This window comes from Sciurus vulgaris, assembly GCF_902686455.1.
Source record: "Sciurus vulgaris genome assembly, chromosome: 13".
Taxonomy (NCBI): Eukaryota; Metazoa; Chordata; class Mammalia; order Rodentia; family Sciuridae; genus Sciurus; species Sciurus vulgaris.
The window spans coordinates 95,273,660-95,295,098 of record NC_136474.1 but is presented as its reverse complement, the minus strand read 5'-3'; positions in this window follow the sequence as shown (position 1 = coordinate 95,295,098).

Here is a 21,439-nt window from a genome sequence, read left to right as displayed (position 1 = left end):
TTTGCAGTTAGTAGACTTCTGGATTTCCCATCCCTGACCAGACAGCTCTGAGAAATGCTCACTGAGAAATTTATGGGAAGCAGCAGGGAATAACGCCAGCTACAGCAGCTGCCAAGCAGATCACCTGTGGAAATCTCAAACTGTCCACCCTCCCTCTATGTTCAGAGCTGCCACTCAGCCACTCCGTAGGGTAGATAAAGGTTACCTATCCCTGGTGGATGGTGTAGACCACTGGGGGAAAAGGGACTGAATGACCATAAGCAGTCTTTCAGAGAGACTGGATTTAGTCATTCTAATTGGGGACCTAAAATTCTTAGTCAGCTAGGGTGGGTGTTGTGGGAATCATCAACTTGGGCCTCCCCACTGACAAGGGTCCCTCTGGGGAAACCCAATAGTAACAAAAATCTTTTATGCATAGGGATCCCACATGTGCCTTGGAGACTGAAATTCTGCTGTGAAGTCCAGCATTTGATGCCTCTTTTGTGAAAACATAGGGGTTTACCCCTTATGGCTGGTCATGGGAGAACTTCTGGAGTTTAAGGAAACGTTGTAAGTAAGATCTCGTGATATTCAGATGACAATAATGACAGAGTGCTCCTGAATGAGGTGACCTTGGGTGCTGAGAGAGTATCCCAGAGAGACAGCAGGCTCATTACTCATGCTCCCAGTGGGCGGTTATGTCTGCAAGGGGTATCATTTAATTATAAAAGAAGTGTTGAGTTTTTATGTGTCTACAGCTAACGTGACCAGTGGTATCAACTCAAGTCTGGAAGACATTCAAGTCAGCCACAACTCACTGGGAAGCAGGGTTTTATGTGACAGGCTTGTGCTATACTGAACCCATGTAGCCCACAGGATTATAGAATCTCTGTTTTCCACAGTAACTGAACTGGTGACCTGCAATGCTCAGTAGAGAAACAAAGAGAAAGCCACCTGTCTTCCTAAGGTAGATCTTGATAATTTGTGGGTTTTTCCAGCTGGTTTGGTCTGAGGCCCCAGTGGACAATGTGGTCAAGGTCAACTCTGCAGTACAGCCCCATTCTGCCTCTCAGGGTCCTATTGATAGTAAGAATTTTAAGAAAATTCCAAAAGGGAGAAATTGAAAAGGTTTGGTATCACCTGCTGCCAGGCCAATGGAATGCTGTACTCATGGGACATTAGTTAGAAGCCAAGTTCAGCAACAATAGCAGGGTTGCATATTGACAGGAGGCAATTCTTCTCAGCTCTTTAAAGTGTCTGCACATCCTGCAAGCAGTGTGTCACTGCCTACTGTTTTTCTGGATTTTCTTTTAATGATGTTTGTTTAAGAAGCAGAGTCAGAAGATAGAGTTAGTATCTCCCTCCAAAACACAGGACAAGTACGCTGCCTGTCTTTTAAAAATATCTGCTCTTCCTAAGGTCAGGGTTCTTTCCCTGTAACGCAGCCCACTTTGTGAACAGTCCTCATTGTGTCCCTCACCAATTTTTAATATGCAGCTCTGACCCCTGTCTTTGAGACAGTGATGAAGTGAAGACTGGGTCATCACGATGGGCTGGAATGAAGTCTACTTGTATAAAACTGTTTTGGGACACAGGAAAGTCCACGTAAAGATTCAGGGGAAGACAGATATCTTCAAACCAAGGAGACAAGCCTGAGAAGAAACCAGCCCTGCTAACATCTTGATCTCAGGCTTCTAGCCTCCAGAACTGTGGGAAAATAAATTCCTATTGCTTACATTCCCATGGTTTGTGATGATGTTTCATGGCAACCCTAGGAAGCTAGGCTACATCTGGATACTGTATGGTTTGAGTAATCACATCCTCTGCCTCTGACCAAAGACTCTTGTGACTTTGTTTCATTTTCTAGCATTCATCCAGACAAACTTTGAACTTGCAAGTAGGGTACAACCTCAGAATATTCAGGTCAAGAAAAGGGAAGCTAAGAAACCTAGTCTCTAGCCGGGGTGCTCCGTACAGAGACTACATTCAGGGAGGTAAGACTGATACCACTAAAACCAGGAAGGTTGGGACAGGCAGGCGATAGGACAGGTGGGAAGACATTGACAGGAGCGTCAATGTCCTGAGAGCAATGGCAGCGTGTATTTATTCAGTCATTTAAAATGTCACAGTCATATTTTAAATTGGCATTTCCTAGTGCATTTTTTTGAGGATCCTATGGATATTTCTGGGTTAAACAGTTGTAAACAGTGACTTTATGGAGAACTTTCAGAGGCTTTGCATGCCAGTGACCATACTGACTTGACCCTGAGAGATCTCAAGGTACAGATTTTCTTAATATTTTCATTGCAGTTGACATTTGCCATCCCATAGACATGTTTTGCAAAATTCACGGAATTCTATTCCAACCTTTATGAGTTAGTGAACGGATGTCTCTGAAACTAAGTGACTTGATTTAAAGCTCTGTTCTTGTAAAAGTGAGCAATGGAATCCATATGCTCACATTTTCATTTGAATGGTTTTCCTAGGATGACACATCTTTTAAAAATAGGCATAAATTTAAGGTAAACAAAGGTTCAATGTATTGTAAAAAAAAAGTGTGCAATCCTTAAATGTGTTATATAAAGTATAAGATCTATTTAATCTATCTAAATCTAATTTGATAACAGTAAAACCTTAATAATGCTCTGTGTAATCTTATTTTTAATATTTTAACAAACACTTTTATCAGGCTCTATAGAATTTTGGATACATTTTTTTTGAGGTGGGAAATTATTTCAAGAAAATGTGTGTCAAGGAAAAACTATTTTAAAAATCTAATTTCTTATAGCAAGTAGAGTCAAAATGAATCTACTGGGTATATTTTAAGCCACTGCCATGTTTATCTGGGCAATATCATCATTGATATTTAAATTCTTAAGTTAGGGGACATGGCTATTTTTGATTCAGGTTTTCTTTATTGGCTGTTGAGTTTCAAGATATCATTGTACCCTTTCCCCAGTGAATATGAAGTTTCCAAGTGCTTTATAAATAAGTGTTCTGTGTTAGCTTTTCATCACCATGACTAAAATTTCAGAGAAGAACAACTTAGAGGAGGAAAAATGATTTGGACTGCTGATTTCAGAGGTCTCAGTTCATGGTCAACCAACTCCTTACTCTGGGCCTGAGGTGAGGCAGGATATCATGGCGGAGCAGCATGGTGGAGGAAAAGCTGCTCAGCTCATGGCAACCAGGAGGCAGAGAGAGCAGGGAGCCAGAGACAAGATGTGGTCACCAAAGTTACGTCCCCAGTGACCTAATTCCTCCGATCACAACATACCTGCCTATAGTCACCACCAGTATTCCATTCAAATTATTAATTCATCAAATAGATTAACACACTGATGAGGTGACAGCTCTCATTCACCAATCTTTTCCTAGAAGCCTCACCTCTGAACCTTCTGCATTTGGGAATTGTTTTCCAAACATGAGCTTTCTGAGGGACAATTCCAGATCTCAACTGGGGCATGTACCTAGAGTAACTGTGCTTGAACATAGTGCACACCGCACAACAGTTTGCTCTGATCCTGTTGGCAATGCTGGTAGCGTTTGGGAAGGTGGTGAGCAGACTCTCGAATGTGCCCGTGTACCATTTCCCAGGATCTGCAATTTTGTTACTTTGGATGGCAAAAGGGGATTAGGAAGTAGATGGAATTAAGGTTTCCAATCAGCTAGTCTTAAAATAAGGAGATTAGCCTGGTTTATCCGGGAGGGGGACTGATAGAATCTCAAGAGTCTTAAGGGGGGAGGAGGCCAGCAGCCCTTAGCCACAGTGCTGCCACAGGAAGCAGACTCACCAGGTCTCGCACCTGAGGCCTGGAAAGTGGTCGTGCTCTTGAGGCTGAACAAGGCAAGGAAATGGTTCCTCCCTAAGGCCTGTGAGGGCAGTCTCTTGAAGACTTTGCTCTTTAACCCAGGGAGGCCCATTTCAGACTTCCGGCCTCCAGAGCCGTGAGGTGGTACACCTGTACTGTTGTGTGGTCATGTCACAGCACTGCTCGGAGCTAGTACAGCACAAGATCAGCCACAGATTTGTTTCAGAAACACCTTGAGTTCCTCTGTCCTCCTCCACCCCATGTTATTGTGCAGGTGGAATTGATTCACAGACGCAAAGCAGTTTAGAATGCCTTGTGCAGGTAGAAATCAGTAAGCGCAATGGTCACAGACCACGGGTCTTAAAAACAAACACCCCCATTGCTCAGAAATGCAGCCTCTGCTCCCCTGCGCCCTTCCCCCTCTGCCTTCCCCTGCGGCATTTCCATCTTTATCCTTCACCTATGACACCTTCATTTTGGAAAGCAGCAGTGGCCTCCATTCAAACAGCCAAATAAAGGTAGGTGTTTTGATAGGAGGCGTTTGGCCTTAGGCCGTGCCTTAATGGATGTTAGCCAGTGGCTGGGAAAATTTAGTGGGTCCTCCTATGAAGTGACCACTGCTGTACAGTGAAGTCCGTTTGTCAGAGCCATGATGCTGGTGTCAGAGACTGCTGTGCACTCTCCCAACATTATGGAGATCAGTAGCTACATTATTATTATTGTTTTAAATAGAGACTCTAAAGGCTGTAGTACTTAAAAGCGGATAGCAAAGGATTCATCAAAGAAAACCCGATAAGGGGTTTTAGCCTAATCTGCAATTTACAAGTCTTTTCAACTGTCTTTCTTGACCTCAGTACCTCACAGCAGGCCAGAAACGTAATCCTTCTCCTGAGCTCCTCGCAGCCACATCATTAAGGTGTCTGGCTGTGATAATCTTGCCATGGTGGGGACTTGCTGCAGATCTCTCCACATTCACTGGAGGTTTCTTAAGCCTGAGAAGGGCCCTCACCATTTAAATCACAATGTTCTGAAACTCTCATTTGAACATCAATAATTCAGCTTTCTTTCACATTTCTGGTTTTAGCCTGTTATTTGACTTCAGGTGGGACAACACAAATGGTTTCTTGTAACACAGGAATGGATCATTGCTTGCTGGCCTCAGGTGTTCGGCAATGGCAATGGTGAAATCACAATAGTCAAGAGGTAGATTGGAGGTTCAAATACTGCACTTTTTAAAGAACCAAAGACAGGAATCTATTTCAAAATTCGCATGTGTTTAGAAGCATATCTGTACAATTTATTTCTTGACTAATTCCTACTGAGCAGTTATTCTACATTTAACGCTGATAAGTTCTTTGATACCTCATTCATTTAAATAATTGAAATAAAACTGTGAAGATTCTGATGTAAGTCTATAATGGTTAATATTACACACTGTTCTGAATATAAGGTAATCAAAAATTTATTGATCATCTGCTACAGAATGTTCCAATTAAGATTTTTCTCATTTTATGCAATGCAAAAGGGTTATCAATGTGATTTTAAATAAGTTAGAGATGATTACATGAATCTATGGTTTAAATATATCTCCAAGTTCTCTGAGAAATATCTTAGTCTGCTGCAAAAGATCATAGACTGGATGGCTAAACAACAGGATTTGTTTCTCACTGAGCTCAGGCTGGGAAGTCCAAGGTGAAGGTGCGGATGATTTGTTTTCCAGTAAGGACTTTCTTCCTGGCTTGCAGGCTGTGACCTCACCCAGAGGGGAGAAAGAGAAGACTTGTCAGTGTCTCTTCTCATAGGGATACTGATCCCATCCTGGGGGCCTGAGCATGAACTCATGACTGATCTAAACCCAATAACATGGCATTGGGGGTTAGGACTGAGCATCTGAAATTGGGGGTCAGCGTCAGTCCACAGCAACCAGTGATGAATAAATTCTCCTTTGATTACTCTTAATATTTTAATATGCAGATTACTCCAAGTCATCATAGCTGTTCAGTTTATCTAAGAATCAGTGCAATTAGGTGGTACAGATGCCTGAGCTAGAAATGTCAGATGCTTTATTTAAAAAATATTTTGAGTATATGTACAATCGCCATGTGTCAAGGCTGATGAGAAGTTTATGGCATACATGGAAAAATGAAGTAGACTGTGACCCCCCCCCCCCACCTCCAAATGTCCCTATGGGATATTGCTATTACCTGCATGGCCCTTAATTCAGGTTCCTGGACCAGGAGGTGAGAGGATGGAGAAAAGACAGACAGACACACAAATGGAAAAAAAAAACTGGGTCTCAGTGGTTGACTGCAGCCCTGGCAGGGAGGTAGTGACTCACAACAAGCTCAGCATGTTTATTATATGGCTATAAATATGGAAAGGATTTATTGTGAGAAAGTTTCTTCAAAGCAAGCAGAACCAAGGTCATGAGTATGAGCAGCCTGATTGTGATTATCAGCTTCACCCGAAACTTTCTACCCCGAGTGGCTGGCGTCTGTACCTCAAGGTCAAGAGCTGAGCAGCTCCATGGCCGGCACAGAACCTCCTACTGAACAGGGCATCACAGTAGCAACTGGGCAGCCTTAAATTGATGTCTTCTCACTGATAGTTCCCGAGAGGCATCACCTGTGTAACAGGACAGTTCAAGACCCATAATTCAGTTGCCTCTCCCGACTGGACTTACATGGCCTAATCTCAGAAAGTGACAGGTTAGAGAGATCTCTCCAGCTTTTCTTTGTATTTAGTATAACTCTACACAAGTGTTTTCATTGTCAAATTCTTATTAAAACCTTACTATGCGGACTGGGGATATAGCTCAGTGGGTAGACTTGGAAGCATAAGGCCCTGAGTTCAATCTCCAACACCACAGAAAACAACAACAAAAAAAACTTACTATGCACCAAAACTATGATGATTGCTTAAACAATTATTTTTCGTGTTAGGACTCCTCCTTGTGGTACGTTTCCATGTGACCGTGTCACTACCCACATGGTCCATCCTTCTAAGTGTCTGTACTTTCAAGTGGTGGCTGCCCGTCTTCAGTCATGCAGCCCACTCTTCCACCCTGGTCTCCTCAGTATCACCATCTACATCCCCTCCCTGTTCTCAGTTCCGAACACCTTCCCTCTGACCACCGCATCCTATTTCCTTGCTCACTCCCTGTAGCTCTAATTCCATCAATCTTTGAATCCTCCTTCCCAAAGTTTCTAAGCCCTTCAGACGCCCATTGCCTTCCTCATCCAGCTGGACACCTGTGCATGGTCATGGTGGGCCTCTGGACGTACCTCTGAAAGGCTCCCTGCTCTCATTCCACAGCCTGTGCTCCTGGGCGAGACGCCACTCAACCACTAACCCATCAGTTGGCCAGGTCCTCTCGGTGCTCTGTACCCTTCTTTCTGTGACCTCCCCGTGTTCCCAATTCTGTCACTGAAGGAGTCCCTGTGGAGGTGAAGCTCTGTGGATGAGCTGCACTCAGATTCCATTTGGAAGGTGAAAGAAGGCAAATGCTGTCACCTTCTCTCTGGAGAGAACAGAGATCGTATTTCTCCTCACCTTGTGGGGCAACTTTGACCATTAGCTGTGGTTTCCTGTAGGTCCTCCTGACCAGAGGATGTTACCAACTTTCTGATTCCGACTGTGGACTTAAAAAATAGCAATGACTCCCTCTGACCATGGGTCTTCCAGATTTTCAAATGGTTTAGAAGTATGTAACTGCATTTTTCCCTTTGAACGGCCTTGCTAAATGCTGACTAGTATAGTCAAAAAATCACTGTGGAATTTACTTAGAAATCTATGCAGATCTTCTGATCACTTATGGCTGTTTCTGTTCCTGACACTTGACACACACCCTTGTCAAGCTTCCTCTGGTTTATTATAATAGACATCTACTACTCTAATAGAGCAGGTTTTCAGCTCTTGTGATGGTCCCCTTTCCTCTTGAGGCCCTTCCGAACATAGCAGAGCTCCCTTTGAAAATGGGAGTCAGATGTGTGGCTTCTCAGCTCAGCACATTTTAATGACTTCCCCTCACACTTCAAGTAAAAGCTGGCACAGGCCCTGTTACCTGGAGATGTACAATACTGTCCTAATCCATCTTCTCAGCTACACAATCTTCTCACAGTTCTTCTTCACAGTGGCATGTGCCCACTGCAAGGTTCTGGTCCTCTGCCTGGAACTGTCTACTAGCTGTCCCTCCTGTTATCCATATCTCCTTCTCGTCCTGATCAGCCAGGACTTTCCTTGTGGCTTTGATGTAAAATTGCAAAGACTTCCTTCCCTTCCCCATCTTAACACAAATGTATCAGCACTCTGCCCAAGATTATACTTATTTATTTGCTTATTGTTTGTTTAATCTACTGCTAAGGCAGAAATTTGTCTTTTTTTTTTTTTCTCATTGCTGTATCACTATCATTCAGAAAGTGTTTAGTTACATCCTGGACTCACATATTTTCATGATGAGTGAATGGGGGGAAAAGCCATCCACCTACTTAGTTCATTCCAATAAACATTTCCCAAGTGACCACACTGCTTTCCAGGAGCAATCAGACATTTAGATGAAGGTTTAGGAAATAAGATGACCCAAAAAGAGGAACTGTTGAACTGAAGTTGGCAGAAGGTATTACCTCTAGATTCAACCCGAAAGGTAGAAAACAAGGTATGGCCACTTTAGAGGAAGGAGGAGGAGAAGGGCTGACTGTTTTCCTCCCTTTGTGATTCTCTCCAGGCTGTATCCAGGAAGAATGTGACTAATTAAGTTCAGGTTCTTACTGATGTATGTTCAGGTTGTATAAAAGTAGCTAGACATATTGTGGTTTCTGTTTCCATTTTTAGTTCACAAATCAGCCATCCATCCATTTATTACAAAAATACAATGAAACAATTCCCTGAACCAATGTGTTATGTCACCATAAAACATAATTATAGAAAAGGGAAATGAGAAAAGAAGCATTAAATTTGTAGGGTATGGCACTATCCTCATCATCCCAAAATGCTTCCTGCTTAATAGCACAGCATGTAACCTGAATAAGTCTTGCCTTCAACTTCCAATCTCAGTAAAGCACATGGCGTCCCTCTAATGACATATGAACAAAATAGAGCATGTTTATTCAGTCCCCATTTTCAATAAGGGTGGCCTTTGGAAGATCAGGGATCTCCCAGCATATTGCCTAAGTCCTAAGCCACTTCCTGCATCCTGGAGTGCCTGCCCTCGCTTGTCAAGCACACCGTGCTGCTGATTTGCAGAATATGGATGGCTTTCAGCCCTGAATAGGGCAGCCCTTCTATTTTTATTCTAGAACCAACCTAAACAACACATATTTCATACTTAGAGTTAATACCAAGCTGAGCTGAATTCAAACTACTGACCTGGAAGTGAAGGCACTCATTTTTCTTTATATCAGACTTCTAAAATACCAATTCCATGATGCGTTCAGAAAATAAGCGTAGCTAAACCCGCATTCTCTCATGCTCACACACACGTGTACACACACAACACACACTTACATACATGGATTATATGTCACGTGGGTAGTAAATTTCCAGATAGAAGGAAAATCCAAGCTGGAAAAATGAATAAAAGAGGTCCTTAAAAACACTTTTGGGGTGCAGGGCTGCCAGTCTCCAGATTTGCAGTGGCCCCTGTCAGTCTTGGATTAACCAGGCCCGGCAGCACCGCCGGTGACATCCGTGTCTTTGCGATAGGTCACAGAGACCTTGGTGCTGTGACTGGGAGGGTGGGTGGCAACATGGTGGCGTCTTCAGAGGTCATGGGCAGAGGCCCCAGGGAGGATGAAAATAACGGCAGTCTTTCCGTGTCCTGGCGGGAAGAGAAGAGGGGGCAAGAAATACATTTCAAAGGGCTCTTCCCACCATTTGTGATTCTTAGGGGCTGCATATTGACTCTGAGCTTCAGAACTTAGGTGAAGACTTCCTGGGAGGGGTGCAGGGAGAAAATAATAGCCAGTCAGCAAGAGGATGGGCCTTTGCACCCCACCATCTTTGCGGTGAAATGGACTGGCTTTGGTGGCACTGCCTGACCTGCTGGCCGCTTCCCCGCCTGTCTCGTCCCTGATCTGCTGTGCTCCTTCTGAACTTGACTTGCTCTGTCAGTGGGTGCTTGCGTTCAATTCTGTAATTCATCTGTCACTTCTTGCTGTTTTTCTTACTCTAGCCTGTTGGGAACTTTGCTTTTCAGAGTCACTTTTTGAAAGCACTATTTGATTATTTATTTCATAGGTAAAAATTTCAATCAAGTGGAAATGTTCTATAGAAGAAAATTGAAGCCCCTAAGCAATATATTCAACCCTTTTCACCATCTGGTTTCAATCTATCTTTCTAACATTAGATATCACTTAGCTCTCTTGTAATCCTAATTTTCAATAAACGAGGGACTTTTGACATTCCTGTCTGGTGCTATTTCTAATATATTGTTGCCGCACCTGAAATGCTCTTTCTCGGACTTGGCTTGTTAATCAGGACCAGGCTCAGTTACACTCCTCCATGAGCTCTTCTGTGATCCAGATTCTTCATATTCTAGTTCTCCAGGTTAAAATCCCATTTGTCAATAGCTTAAAGGAGTTCACATAACATGATAGGTAGGTAGACAGACAGACAGACCGAGAGAAAATAAATGGAGAAGAAATTAAATGAATAAATGCATTTCTTTATATGAGGGACCTAACGTTACTCAGGAAATCTGTCCTATGCATGCCAATTCCGACTCCTGGCCTGTCCTTCCTGGAGTACGTTTCTGGAGTTATTTTGATTCCAAATACCAGAATTTGAACGTGAATTACATTTCCTAAACGCTGTGACTTTAGAAATCAATACCTTCCCAGCCTAGTGATTTCCCAAGGTCACATGTGACTACACAGAAGGCGCCTCACTGAGGTTCCCGTCTGTTGTCCTTCCCCTCTGGTCCCGATCATGCCTGATGGGTTTCACAACCAGCAGATGCTCTGGACTCTGCTGAAGTGCCTACAGCACACCCCCTTTTTATACAAAATAAAATAACTAGAAAACTATGGGATGCGAGAACTCTAATTGCACACATGGAAACCTATGCTTGAACAAACTTTCCTATGAAGCACGAAAGAATAAGCTCCAGACACGGAGGCATGTTGAGTACCCACAGTAAAAGAAACAAGTCGAAACATGAGAATTACTCACCAAAGGGGCTAGATTCTTAAGTTAGTCCTAGTTTTTTTAGTTGTAACAATACACATATTTTGTGCTGAATATTGAGAAGTTCTAAAACCCATGACATAAAAACTAATAATAACCAAAATTTATATTCTAGGCAAGTAAAAAAATCTTAATACTTGTAAAAATGGAAATAAATCAATTATTACTCCCTATCTGTTAAGATATGACATCAAAATTAAGAGTTTGTATTAATAGGCACAATTCCAACCCAATCCAAAAAATTCTAGTCTTTCTTTAAGTTAACACGAAGAAAACAACTTTGCCATTCTTGCCTCATACTACTGTGGAAGAATAATGAACTCCAAGTTTGAATATTTTTAAGCAGTTATTGTTGTATTATCTTGAGAATATTCAGTTAAAATTCTATGCTTGAAAATTAAGTTTTTCTTTTTATTAGTTGGTGTTATTTTGATTTTCCCCAAGTTTAACTTTGTTATTTTTTTGAAAATTATTGTATACCTTTGTTTCTGCTTGAATTCTGTGTTAGGTTTTATCCTCCATCTTCTCAGATTTTATCATCTTATGATTTTGGTTAAGTACAATATTAACAATTTTGCAAATGACAAAACTTTATAAAGACATATTCCCAGGGAAGCACCACCCTCTCCTTATTCCTTCCACCAAGTTCAAATCACCTTCTTGCTCATTAGTTTTCGTTAGTTTCTGGGTCACGTTTCCACTGTGTTAGATAACACCACCCCTTGTATTTGCTATTTCCTCTTCTTTCTTATGGGAGAGTTAGATATAGATATAGATATTATTTTTCACTGTGTTCCTTTCCACTTAGTAATGTATCTAGAAATTATCTAAATCAGTTTATGCCTTCTTTTTGTAACTGGATAACAGTACATTGTATATAAGATGTTTCTTAAAACAACTTCTTATATAAGGGCATTTAGGTCGATGAAAATATTATTTTAATTACAGATAATGCTGCAGTGAATTGTCTTCTGAACATATATTTTTCTAAAGTATATTTTTAATGTCAATTCATAGAAGAAATATTTGTTAGACCAAATGTAAACTCACATGCAGTTTTGTCAGATATTGCAAAGCTATCTTCCTTTAGGGTTATACCAGTTTTTATTTCTACAAGTACTCTGTGAAAGTGCCATTTTTTCCTGGAGTCTCACCAACAGAATGTGTTGTCGATAGTTTACATTTTTGTCAGTCTGATCTTTGATATATGGTATTTTATTCTGACTTTAATTTATATTTTTTTATCATGAGTAAAGTTCAGCATCATTTTTTGTGTGTTTGAGGGTCATTTTGTTAAGTACACTTTTTCTATTGGCTTTTTGGTCTTTTGTCCTGTCAACTTTAAAGTTCTTTATATGACATATTAATATTTGGAATGAAAACTGTCCATCAAAACAGGAGTGGATGAAGTAAAGATGGCAAGCATACAGGATGGATATATTCAGCCATAAAATGAAGGAAGTCCCACCATGTTCAATAACATAAGTAAAACTGAAGGATATTGTGTTAAGTGAAATAAGCCAGAAAGAGAAGCACCACAGTCCACTCATGTGTACAACCTAGAAAAGTTGGACACATAAAAATTAAAAGAAGATGGTTTTAAGTCCTTTGGGTATAAACCTAGCAGAGGAATAGCTGGGTCAAATGGTGGGTCCATTAAAAGTGTCTGAGGAATCTCTATACCACTTTCCATAGTTGTTGCACCAATTTGCATTTCCACCAGCAATGTATGAGTGTACCCTTTTCGCCAACATTTATTGTTGTTGTTTGTATTCTTGATAATTGCCATTCTGACTGGGGTGAGATGAAATCTTAGATTAGTATTGATTTGCATTTCTCTAATTACTAAAGAGTTTGACCAATTTTTTTCCATACATTTGTTAATTGATTGTATTTCTTCTTCTGTGAAGTGTTTGTTCAGGTCCTTAGCCCATTTATTGACTGGGTTATTTGATTTTTTGGTGTTAAGTTTTTTGTGTTTTTATGTATCCTGGAAATTAATGCTCTATCTGAGGCACACATGGTAAAGATTTTCTCCCATTGTGTAGGCTCTCTCTTTACATAATTGATTTGTTTCCTTTGCTGAGAAGAAAATCAGCATGTTACAGTGATGCAGTCACATCAATGTTTATAGCAGTTCAATTCACAATAGCTCAACTATAGAACCAAACTTTAACAGATGAATGGATAAAAAATGTGATATATATATGAAGGAATATTAGTCAGCCTTAAAGAAGAACGAAATTATGGCATTTGCTGGTAAATGGATGGAGTTGTAGAATATCATGCTATACCAAATAAGCCAATTCCCCAAAACCAAAAGCCAAATGTTTTCTCTGGTATGTGGGCTAATTCACAATGGGGGTGATTAGTGAAGAATAAAGTTACTTCAAGATTAGGTATAGGGGAATGAATGAAGGGGAGAGGATATGAGGGTAGGAAGGATAGTAGAATGAATCAGACCTTACTGTCCCATGTACATATGTAACTCTACAATCAGTGGTATTCTACATCATGTGTAACCATGTATAACCTTTATATATGATGTTTCAAAGTGCATTCTACTGTCATCTATAACTAATTAACACAAATTAAAAAATTAGAAAAAGTGATGGTGATCACCAGAGCTGGTGTTGGGGAGAGGGACTGGGAAGATGTTGGTCAAAGGATGTATAATCATAGATATGAGGAATTAGTTCAAGAGATCTACTTAGAGCAAGATGATTATATTTAATGATGACATATTGTATTTTTGAAAAGTGCTGAGAATAGATGTTAAATGTTATGACAAAAGCAATAATTATGTGAGGTGAAGCATATTTTAATCAGCTAGATTTAACTATTCCACAATGTCTATATACTTCAAAAGGCAAAGTACCCATGAAAAATTAGAGTTGAACATGATATCTGTAATGTGTGGTGCAAATATGTTATGTCAACTTGTAGTTGTCTTCTGACTTTACTTATGATATATGTACTATGCACTTAGAAATACTTATGTCATCAAGTTTTCTAATTGCATCTAGATTTTGAGTCATAGTAAGAAATTTTCTTAATAGCTTATTGAGGAATCATCCATATTTCATCCTGATTATTATTTCATTTTTTATTACATTTAAGTGTCTGATATATTTGGAAGTTATTTTTAGCCAGCGACTACCTTTCCTTGACTGGCTTGAAGTATCGAATTTTCTACGCTTCCTTTCACATGCACGCCTACTCGTTGGCTCTCAGTTCCCTTTGCTGGTCTGTCTGTCTCTGCATCTGTAATGACCACAGGCACTTCTAGAGTGAAACACCACGTCATCTTCTTCTTCTATTTTCAATTTGCCTTATTCTCTTGGTTCAGCTTTTGCTTGGTTATTACAAACCTTGGAATGTTTTTCAGACTTCTAACAAAATTGACTCTTAAATGTGCTGCTTGGTTTCTTTTCTGAGTTTCCTTTTGGGGGTTGAGAGCACAGAGCTACCCACTCTGCCAGTTTGCAGACATGACCCTGTCACCTTCTGTTCTTTCACCCCTACTTCCAAGAATCCAGAGGTCATCTCTCCTGACCTTTTATTCAAATGCTCCCCCTGATGTGAGCACCCCAGGGGAGCAGCCTGAGGCTCTTTCCAGGCCCTTCCTTGCAGTCACTGATTTTATGTAGACAAAAACCTTCACCTGCTCTGGTGGGCCATTTGAACTCCCAAAGTGGCTCCTTCCTTGTCTTTTTCATGCACATTTGGAAACTCCTCATTCTTTGCAAAGATTATGTGGGAAGATTTTGGAGCAGTTTAGAAAATGGAAGCATATTTTTCTACTAATGATTAATTAGAATTATATAGCATTCTCTGTAGTCTAGTTATTCTAAAGGCTTGGAGTTTGTTGCTTTTTTGTTTTTGTTTTTGTTCTCTATAGTGCTTTGCAGTATATTCAGAGGCTTAGATTTCGATGGCTGACATTACCTACCCAAAAGTTTTCAAAATAATTTTAAAAAAATCATGTGTGAATGACTCAATGCTAAGATAATTTGATACGTTCATCTACAAGCTATAATTTATGTATTTTATGCCTTATTAAATGGACACAGAGCATTTGGCATGATGTTCAATACATTTTTTACCTTTTGTCATTAAGCAATTGCAGGTTGTTGTGAAAAGGATAGAAAATATTGAGGCCCAAATTATTTCGTCGTTGATACATCTATGCCATTCTTAGAAGAATGAGTAAAAAAATGAATGAAAGAAAGAAATGCCTAAGGCTTTATTTTAAAAGTTAAACAGGGAACATTGATTTTGCTATACTCTGGAGTGTTAGCAAAAATTCAGTTTTCTAATAACTCTACACTGAGATTATACTAGTACCTCTTAGGTAGAAGTGAACACCAGCAAATTGCTTCAGGTTGCTATTATAGGCACATTTGTATTTCATTAAGGAATAGTTCAATATTCTTCAACATGTAGAGAAGATTGTGTGTTGAAGAATATAAGAATATTTCAGATGTATGCCTTCTTAGAATTTAGAGTCTAATTAAAGAGACCCAAAGTCACCTGTCAATGAATCACAACACTCTGAGCAAGTATAATGCAACCACAAAATCAGCACGACAGCCAGTAAGTGATGCTGCTCAGAGGGAGGAGTTTGATGAGGACTCGTTGGGAAAAGCACTGTGGGAAAATGGGATCACATGCTACTGGAAAGGTCCAGAGGGTTTTAATTGCAGGTGGAAACGATAAAGTGCATTATTGTCTTTTAATTAGTAAGAGGTTTTTATCGCAAATAAATTTGTATAACATGAACAAATTAAACTTCAGGTAAGTAGGAAAACAAATGATGATTTTTATTAAAATTATAGAAGTGTTTCCCCAAATCCAAAAACAGCAGGTAACTTCTGCCTTAGGACGGGCACCTGGATCACACCCTCAGAGAGAATGCTCAGCGGCTTGGGTGCTGTGCGCCGGGCGCCTGGATTTCTGCTGCAGTCTGTGCCCAGCAACTTTGCTGTCCTCTGCTGACTCACCTTCTCCACTCGTGGTACCCGCGCTGCAGCAGGAGAGCTTCGGGTTACAGCTCTGTAAACAGGCTCTCATCTACATCTTTGTTGATCTAAGATCAGGTCCTGGCCTTTTGGGAGAATCTTTCTACCACACAATGATCAAGATTTAACCATTTACTCAGAGTAAGCCCAATTTTAATAATCTCCCCGGATTATTATTCCTCCTGAATGCCCTTCCACCCCAGTAAACATTTCCCCCCAGAAGGACCTCTCTGTACATTTTCCCATTCCTTTTTAAAGTGCTGTCTGAATGATCTGCCCTTGATAGAAGCAGCATCAGAGTTTGAAGGCTGAGTAATGGCACAAATTTGGGTGAAGACTGAGGAGTATCAAGCTGAATTTTTAAATGTTATGGGATCAAACTGCTTTTGCCTCAAGTGCTAAGGGTTGTGAGAAAACAACATAGACTATATTTTACTGAACATTAAATTACATATAGCACTGAAAGATTTCGATGCATACTTTTAAGAAATCATTTACTCAGTGTGGAAATTGATTATTGACCAGAAACCATCTTCTAGTATTTTTGTTCTTTTTGGTCTTCCCAAAATCTCTTCTGACTCAGGGCTCTAGCGGGACCCCTGCACCCTGCAGCAATCTGGCTTGAGCCTGCCTGACTTACATTCAGGAAACATGTTCTTTCTCTCTCTCTTTTGCTTAACAAAATTGCTTTTTTATTAGTAAGCATGTGACTGTTAGTTTGTTGGATGGTAAATTACTTTATTCTAACATGTAAATTTTGACAATTTATTAAAAATGACTTAAAATATTAACCCCATGATTTAAAGAATTTTGTTCAATATCAGATATTGATTTTTGTCTTGAATTCATTACTTTTAGGGTAGGCACATCCTGATGTATTTCAGCGTTATTGAGAAATAACAAAAATATGTTTATAGAGTCCAAAATATGTGTAATGAACATCAAATTACAGACTGCTAGCACCTCAGTCAGTGACATTTTTCTCTTAATGATATACATGGGGACTTCATCAGAGGGGAGAACCTACCAGGAAGAGGCTTCAGCAGTTCAGTCTCATGGAGAAAATCTTCAACCTGTCAACTTCTCACGTCTGCCCAGTACACTGCTCCCTGTACCTCTCTTCTCTGACAGTCTCTTACCTTTACATTGTTGTCACCAAAACACCCAACAAGAACAATTTAGAAGAGGAAATGTATCTTTTTGCTCATGTTTCAGAGGGTCTTTCCATGGTCGGCTGACTCCATAGTTCTAGGCCTGAGGCAAGGCAGAACATCATGGTGGAAGGTTGTAGCTGAGGAAAGCAGCTCAGGACATGGAAAGCAGGAAGCAGTGAGAGTTCTGCTTACCAGGAACAAAATATAAACCCAGAAGGCATACCCTCAGTAATCTACTTCCTCCAGTCAGCCCCTGCCTGCCTGTAGTTACACCCAGTGAATCCATAGGAGCCGATTAATCTACACATTAGATCAAAACTTCAATAATATAATCAATCCACCTCTGAATATCCTTGTGTTGTCTCACCTGAGCTTTTGGGGGATATCTCATATCTAAACCATACATTTCATTCCTGGCCCTCAAAAGCTCATGCCCATCCCTCAATGCAAAATATACTGACTCTGTTTCTAAGAGCTCCCACAGTCTTAATGATTCCAGCATGATCCAAAGGTCCAATTCCAAAATCTCACTTGAGACTCAAGGCAAACTCACAAATGTTTTTCCCTGTAAAGATGACAAAGCAAGTCACATACATCCACTATGTAATGACACAGAGTAAATATTTTCATTTCAAAAGGAAAAAACAAGGACACAGAAAGATGGGATGGGACCAAAGCAGGACTAACATCCAGCCAGGCAAAGGAGTGCTACACTCTACCTGCAGCATCTGGGCCACATGGCATTGTGGTGTGCTTTCTAAAAGTCCTGCATAGCTCTGCCCTATGGACTTGCTCATTGCAGGCCACAAAGCCTTTCTCTTGTCTTGTCTCTGCTAGATCACTGCAGCTTTTCTTGGCATATGTTCGATGGTACTGGCTTCTCTTAATCTTGGGGGTCTTCACTGTAGCTTCAGCTTCCTTTTCACATTCATGCATCACCCTTTCAGGGGAAGCCTGAAGGAACTCCAACCCTCCTACACTTTGCCTGGTCTCCCAGGTCTTGTTTTGAAATCTCAGTGGAAACTTCCATGATCCCTGAATTCCAGCATCCTGCATTCTTGTAGAACCAGTACTTCTGTGGTTGTCAAGAAGGTCTGTCACCAACTTGATCAGTAACCAAGGCTCCAGGGACTTTGGCTAATAGTAGCCAGTAAGCACCTGGGTGACTAAATGTGTTGAAACAACTTTCTAACTGCCCCTAACCTGACACCATGCAGGCAGAGTGTCCCACATTTCCTTTTCAAAACAATTTTTACTTTTATATTGATACTGAGATGGTCTTGTCAATTCCTAAGATACTCTCAAGCCATCCTTCCTATTGTTTCTGGGTAAAGTACTTGGCATCACTTTCTTGGCTATAATCTCTTTAATAGCCATAACTTTCTTAGCCTCAATTTTACTCTCAAATTTCTGGCCAAATATCAAGTTTTTCAAATCTTTCTGCTCTGCTTTCCATTCCTGATTATCATAGTAAACTTGGCTAAAAGCCACCAGCAATATCCATTGCATCTCCTGAATTCTGTGCTGCACTGAAATTTTCTCTGTCAGATGATGTTAACCCATCACATTTAAATTCAGCTTCACAGAGTCTCAGTACATGGAAAGCAGGGTAGGAAAATTCTATGCCAGATTATAACACAAATGGTTTCTAGTTCAATTTCCAATGGAGTCCTCATTCTCTGAAACCTCATGAGCCTAGTCTTTACTGTCTGAATTCCTTATTGGCAGTCTTGTCTTCTGAGATCCAACCAGAATCACCCATTAAACTCCTTTTACAAAATTCTAAAACTTTTCCAGCTTGCATCTCTAAACTTTTACAAATTTTCCTTGGCAAAGCAGCTCTGAGGACTTCCAAACCACCTGGTTACGTTAGTCACAACAACCCCATTTCTCAGTACCAATTTCTATTTCCGTCAGTGTTGTTTTTTTTTTTTTTTTTTTTTTTTTTAATTTGATCACTTGGACCAAAATACCTGACAAGTACAATTTAGAACAGGAGAAGTTTATTTGTCTCATGGTCATTCAACCCATGGTCAGCTGACTCTATGGTTCTGGGCCCAAGGTGATACAGAACATCATGGTGGAAAGGCATGATGTAGGAAAGCAGACCAGGACATGGAAACCAAGAAGCAGAGAGAGTCCTGCTCATCAAGGACAAAACATAAACCCCAAAGGCACACTCCCAGTGACCTACTTACTCCAGCCACATTTTACCTACCTACAGTTATCTCCCAGTTAACCCATATCAGTGAATTAATACACTAATTAGGTTACATCTCTCATAATCCAGTTCTTTCATCTTGGAACATCCTTGTATTTTCTCACACATGAGCTTTTGGGGGATACCTCATATCTGAACCATAACACAATAATTCCAACTCTTCTTCTTGTCCTAATAATCCTATTTTTAAAATCCTTATGGCATAGTAATCTCAGGGAGATAGCATCAAAATTCCCTACCACATTTTCTTTGTGATGTGGTAGCAGATTTGACTCCCAGTACATAATTCTGTGAGTATTCATTATTTTTCTACAACTCAAATTATTGTCTGTTATTGATTCAGAGTTATGAACTTAATGACTGCCAAAGTGGGTTTCTCTGACCCTTTCCTATAGAAATCATTGCTGCTTCATGAAGTATCAAGGGGTTAAGGTTTGGAGCTGTACCCCATTTCAACACAGGTGTCTTTGCATGCACTTGTCCTTGTCTGATGCTGCTGATAGAGGTCACCTCAGGAATGTCCCCTTTCCACTTCAACTGGCCTCTTTTTTAGGCCCTCTTCAATAATTCTTCATCATGCTGGCCTCTGAAGTTAACTTTCAGGGAATTAGGATGTAGTACTCTCCTGATGGTCTCCAGCTCTCTACCCACATACTGTTCCACAAAGCAAAAGACCTAAGGCTAGTTTTTTGCTCTAATTTTCTCCCCGAAACAATCTCCCCCGACCCCACCCCAGGTAACAAACAGGCAGAATGACTTAGGTTCCAAGAACAAGAGAAATGAATAGTAAAGGGAGAATATCAGTGAAAAAGCAGAATTTCACAGATCTGCCAATGTTGTCTGTGTGAACACAGTAAAGTGAAGAATGAAGCTTACCTCTCTCCAAGTCATTGTAACTTAGGTTCATGTAACAGTGTATGAGGAAAGCAAACACTGGTAATGAAAGCCAGACTTGACCGTACATTTTGAGGCCGTGGGTACAGTTTTACTTTGCTCAGCTTGTTTTCTCACCTGTAGAGTGAGAATCATAGGATAGCTGTCTCACAGGATTATTGTCATGATCCAAAAAGATGGAGAATAAGCTATTTAAGACACTTAGAATATTCAGACTGTATATTAGATCCTCGGATTTGTTATCTTTTACCAAAACTTGAGTCAAAATCCTCATACCTTAATACTACTTAAGGTATTTTTTCTTTCTTATCAAATCCCTGGCCCAAGGTTTCTGCTATATTAATGTAAGTCTCCCAGTCACAATCCAATCAGCTGCTTTTCTGACACACTTATGTAACACAAAATTCATAAAGTGTACTTGAAATAGTGTATGGGTCCCATAAACATTAGTCATTAAAGTCAAATCTGATAGTAGGTCTAAATTCTCCCTAAGCAGCCTAGATCCAAATATCAGACTGTTGATTAGCCCTTACCAAATCTGCCTCTGTCACACCCTATTATATGTGTGCCTGTGTATTTTTCCTGGCAGTTCTTGAGAGTGAATCCTCGCACACATCTGCAAGTGCTCTACCACTGAGCTGCACGCCCAGAGCTGCTACATCATTTTGAGGAGGGTTTCACCAAATGACCCAGGTCATCCAGAACTGCAGTCCTCCCCGGCCTTCTGAGACACATCTTATTGCAAATGAATGAATTATTTGTGTGTCTTTCTCCAGCCAGGCATGACTTCCTGTCTTATACAGAGGAATTGCCAATGATGTTATTGATACATCATCAGGAATTTTGGGAGAGGAGTGGTCTGTGAAAAAGGAAAGGATGAGAGGCAGTTGAGTTTTCTTATGCTGACTACGACTACAGAGGTGTTGGCCAGTCTGAACAAGGAAGTGAAAGGTGAAATTTGCTGGAAAAGACGCAGGAGAAGGAGGATGACTCAGCGTGTCTGGAATCATTTGAAATGCTCACGGATTCTTCCTCAGTGTCTCATGTTCGGATTTGCACATCGCTTCCGTATTGACATTGGGTAAGGCCAAAGATAACTACAAAGCAGGCTCACTCTAGGCCAGTGTTAAGAAAGAGAGACTGGATTCACCCTGCTGCCTGCAAAGAGTAAAACTC